Source organism: Chrysochloris asiatica, unplaced genomic scaffold (assembly GCF_000296735.1).
Source record: "Chrysochloris asiatica unplaced genomic scaffold, ChrAsi1.0 scaffold00049, whole genome shotgun sequence".
NCBI classification, from domain to species: Eukaryota; Metazoa; Chordata; class Mammalia; order Afrosoricida; family Chrysochloridae; genus Chrysochloris; species Chrysochloris asiatica.
Window position 1 is genome coordinate 8,594,292 of NW_006408567.1, and position 5,279 is coordinate 8,599,570.

A 5,279-nucleotide genomic window follows, 5' to 3' on the forward strand; every position below is an offset into this window, starting at 1 on the left:
GAATATACAGAAATAAAATTGCCTACATCTATGGAAAGAGAATGTGGAGAAGCTCCACATCATCAGCCAAAACAAGGCCAGGGGCAGACTGTGGAAAAGACCATCAAATGCTCCTATGCAGGCTGAAGCTGAAGAAAATTGAACAAATACACTAAAGCCAAAATATGACCTGAATTTAGAGATCATCTGAAACAGATTTGATAAAGTAAAAACTAAAGACCAAAGACCAGAAGACTTGTAGGATGACATTAAGAACATCATACAGGAAGACAGCAAAAGGTCATTAAGAAGACAAGAAAGAAGGAAAAGATCAAAATGGATGTCAGAAGAGACTCTGAAACTTGCTCTCCAGTGTAAAAATGGTAAAGCAAATGGAAGAAATAAGGAGATAAAAGAGCTGAACAGAAAGTTTCAAGAGTCATCTGGAGATGACAGGGCCAAATATTATAATGAAATGTGCAAAGTCCTGGAGTTGGAAAAACAAAAGGGAAGAACACACTCAGCATTTGTTGAGCTGAGGGAACTGGAACAGAAACTCAAGGCTTGGCTTGCAATATTGAAGGATTCACTGGGTAAAATACTGAATGATGCAGAAAGCATTAAAAGAAGATGGGAGTAATACACAGAGTCACTGTGCTAAAAAGAAATGGTGGACGTTCAACCATTTCAAGAGCTAATAGATGAAGAGCTAATGATATTGAAGGAAGAAGTCCAAGGTGCACTGAAGGCATAGGCAGAGAACAAGGCACTGGGAATAGATGAAATATAAATTGAAATCTTTCAACAAACTGATGTGGCACTGGTGGCACTCACTCATCTATGCCAATAAATTTGGAAGACAACTACCTGGTCAGTTTCCTGGAAGAGATCCATATTTGCATCCATTCCAAAGACAGGTGACCCAATGGAATGCAGAAATTATCTGCATTAGCTTTAATGCTAATGCATTAATGCTATTAGCATTAATAGCACATGCAAGTAAAATCTTGTTAAAGATAATACAAAAATGGTTGCAAGTATACATTGACAGAGAACTTCCAGAGCTTCAAGCCAGATTCAGAAGAGGACATGAAATGAGGGTTGTCATTGCTGATATCAGATGGATCTTGGCTGAAAGGAGAGAATACCAGAAGTATGTTTGCAGGTGCTTTCTTGACACAAATGCTTTTGATTGTGTGGATCATGACAAGCTATGGACAATTTTGCGAAGAATCAGTATTCCGGAACACGTACTTGTGCTTATGACCAAGAAGCAGTTTTTTGAATAGAACAAAGGAACACCAAATGGTTTCCAATCAGAAAAGGTATGCACCAGGGTTTTATTCTTTCACCATAATTATTCAATTTGTATGCTGAACAAGTAATCTGAGAATCTGACTTATATGAAGAAAAATGTGGCCTCCAGATTGGAGGCAGATTTATTAACAACCTGCGATAGCCAGATGGTATAACCTTCTTTACAAAGAGGACTTCAAATATTTACTGATGAAGATCAAAGATCACAACCTTTGCTATGGGTTACAACATAAAGAAAACAAAAATTCTCACCACTGGACCAATATGCAACATCCATATACATGGAGAAAAGATTGAAGCTGTCAAAGACTTCATTTTGCTTGGATCAACCATCAGCACTCATGGGAGCAGCAGTCAAGAAATCAAGCGACGTATTGCATTAGGCAAATCTGATGCACAAGAACTCTTTAAAGCATTGAAGAGCAAAGATGTCAGTTTGAGGACAAAGGTGTGCCTGATCTGAGCCATGGTATTTTCAATAACTTCATATGCATATGAAAGTTGGACAGTGAATAAGGACGACCGTAGAAGAATTGATACATTTGAGTTATGGTGTTGGAGGAGAATATTAAAAGTACCATGGACTGCCAAAAGAAAAAAACAATACATATTGGAAAAAGTACAGCCAAAGTGCTCCTTGGAAGCCAAGATGACCAGACTTCATCTCTCATACTTCGGACATATTAGCAAGACAGGCCAGTCCCTAGAGAAGTGTATCTATCATGTTTGGTAAAGTGGAGGGCCGGAGAAAAAGAGGAAGAATCCCAATGAGTTGGATTAGCACAGTATTGGCAGCAATGGGCTCAGGCAGAACAAAGATTGTGAGGTTGGCCCAGAACTGGGCAGTGTTTCATTCTGTTCCGCATAGGGTCACTATGAGTCGGTGCTGACTCAATTTCATCTAAGGCCAAGTCTTCAATGATTGATTGAAGCCCATCCACATTATGGAAGGTAATCTATTTCATTTGTGACTACATTTGATCACATGTAACTACTTCACAGCAACTAGACTAGTGTTTGACCAAACAACTGAGCACCATAGTCTAGCCAAGTAGACACAAAAATTAACAATTGCAGTTTGGGTTTAGCCAGGGTACAGACTACTGTGAATACCATTAAAACTTTAGCAATTGGTCTTAGTTGTTGGGTGGAGAATCTTGATTCTCCTTCCCTCTTCCAATAAGTTCAGCTAGCTTCCTTACATGACATTCTCAGAATAATGTTTCCAGAACATGCTGGGGCCACAGCTTTAGGATCCACACGATTTCACTTTGACTGCATTCTATTAGTCAAAGCAAGTCACAAGGTCAACTCAGGTTCAGAGGGTATGAGGAAATGTATTCCACTTTTTGCTAGGAAGTGCTGCCAAAAAAAATGTATGATCATATTGCATCTACCACACCTATAATGAAGGAGCTCTGGTAGCATAGTGGTTATGAGTTGGGCTGCTAGCCTCAAGGTCAGCAGTTCAAAACTACCAGCCATTCCTCACGAGAAAGATGAGGTTTTCTGCTCCCATAAAGATTTATAGCCTTGGAAACCCTATTCAGGGTTGCTATGAGTTGGAAACAACTCCACAGCACAACACCACAAACACAACCACCACCGCCACCACCACACATATAATTGAGGTTAACTTTTGTTGTTGAATATTGTTTATTCGTTTATGCTGAAGAGTAGTTTGGTTTCTTTAAAAGTAGTCCATAAGATGAATGGATAAATAAACTGTGGTAAGTATGTACAATAGAATATTCCTCAACCATAAAGAGAAATGAAATTCAAATACATACATGCTATAACATGGATGAACCTCAAAAACATTCTGAGTAAAATGGATCATTCACAAAAGGATAAATATTGTATGGTCCTACGTCTATAAAATATCCAGAATAAACAAATGTACCGAGACCAAAACCAGGGGCAAGGGTGAAGGAGAGGAAGAGGGGTACTCATTGTCTAAGGGACATTAAGCTTCTGTTCAAAGTGATGGGAAATTTTGGAAATGTATAATAGTGATGGTTTCACAACATGATGAACACATTATTATCGAAGAGTACATGAGAAGAATATTAAAATGACAAATGTTGTTGTTACATATATATTTACCATGGTTTTCAAAAAATAAACTAAAATAAAGCTTAGTCACATGCCCCAGTTCAGTCTGAAGAGTAATTCATGTCTGGCTGGAGATGCTGAGGTCAGCACAAACATATGTGGCTTAGGGACAACAGAAATATCATCGACAGATCAGCTAAGAGAAAGAATAGGTGTGTAATGCCAGCTCTGTGGAGACATCTGAGACTCTCTTCAGTGGTAAGAATTGCAGAGGGGAGCTGAGGATGATGGGAGTGTTGAAGGAAGAGGATGGGCTACACCAGTACTCACCATGCTTGATATACATGCTTCATTCAATCCTCACAATGACCTTTATAATCTTGAAAGCAAACCCTCACATAGCAACATAGCAATTTAGTTAGTAGTAGCAACCCTCTTGAAATAGAACTCCTATTGTAGCACTGGACTTTGAGCCACAAGGTTGGTGGTTCAAACTCACCAGCTGCTCCTCAGAAACCCAATACAGAGTTACTGATTTGGAACCAACTCGATAACACTTAACAACAAGTAACAAGCCCAAGATCATTATATAGATAAGAAAACTGAGTCTTCGAGGGAGTAAATAACTTGCCAAAGGACACACCACTGAACAAATTTTCACAATTAAGCCTGACTCCCAAGTCTTGGTTTTCTTTCCTTGTATGCACTGTATAGTTTCAAGAGAAATACTGTTCTAAACTCTTCCTGAAAGAATAGACAGACCTGCTCAGTGCCCCACGGAAGAGGCTAATCATGGCCCTCCAACTTCCTTCTGGTTGTTTTTAGCTGCCATCTCATGTTGTTAGTCAGCTCCCAACTCATGGCAACCCCAAATATGTCAGAGTAGGACGGCTCCACAGGGTTTTATTGGTGGCAAATCTTTAGAAGGATCCATGAGGATGCAGTGGTTAAGCACTTCTAAACCGAAACAATGGACAAGCAGATCCAGCAATGTACTTGTGAAAAACTTGGCCAGTGAGAATTGTTTGCATAGCAGCAGAACATTGTCAGACCTTTTTAAGGAGGCAAAATTAACATGAAATTAACAGTGGGCAATTATTAAAAAACAACTAAGAATAGACAGATGAGCTGTGCTCCTAATAATATAAGTGAAGTAAGAAAAGATGGTATGTGTCTGGTACTTACATTTGTTTTCTTTGCTTTCTATTTTGATACTAAACTTCTTGTCAGGAAAGAGGATTAACTCTTTGCTGTCCTAAACAAATGTGAGCATCTTTTGTGAAACTATATATAAACACAGGTAATATTTCTTTGGGAGAGCCTCTGAAGTCCCATTCTTTTGTCAAGCCCAGTTCCCAGATGGCCAGTCTAGTCTAGAAAGCAACATTGACTTCCCTGATGGTCCAGGAGTAAGGAGAGGGCTTAATTTAGAAAAGGAATATTTTCACTTAGGAGTGCTCTAACCATCAGATAGTGAAGAGTCCTTCCCATGATCCCCAGCCGACAATGTCTTTCTGGAGGCAGCATCGGTAGGCTCTAGGAAGAAGAGAGTAAGAGAAGGAGTCCAATGGGAGAGCTCCACTCTGGAACATGCCGTAGAAAGGCAGCATGAATCCTAATCAGACCCAATATGTGCCTGGTGAAGAAAATGGAGAGAAACTGGCATGGGGTCCTCCTGGCTCTATGATTGAAGAATTAATTACCTAGACTCTGTCAGTCTGCATGTTCCCTATGAGTCTGAGGGAAGAGGCCATTATGGGACTGAGTTGAAAATACAAAGTAACTGCAGAGAAGGGCCCTTATAGGATCTCCCAAATTAAAAATCAAACCCGTGGCCTTTTAGTAGATTCTGACTCAAGTGACCCTATTGTTGTTATGTGCCATCGAGTCAGTTCCTACCCATAGTGACCCTGTATAGGGTTTCCGAG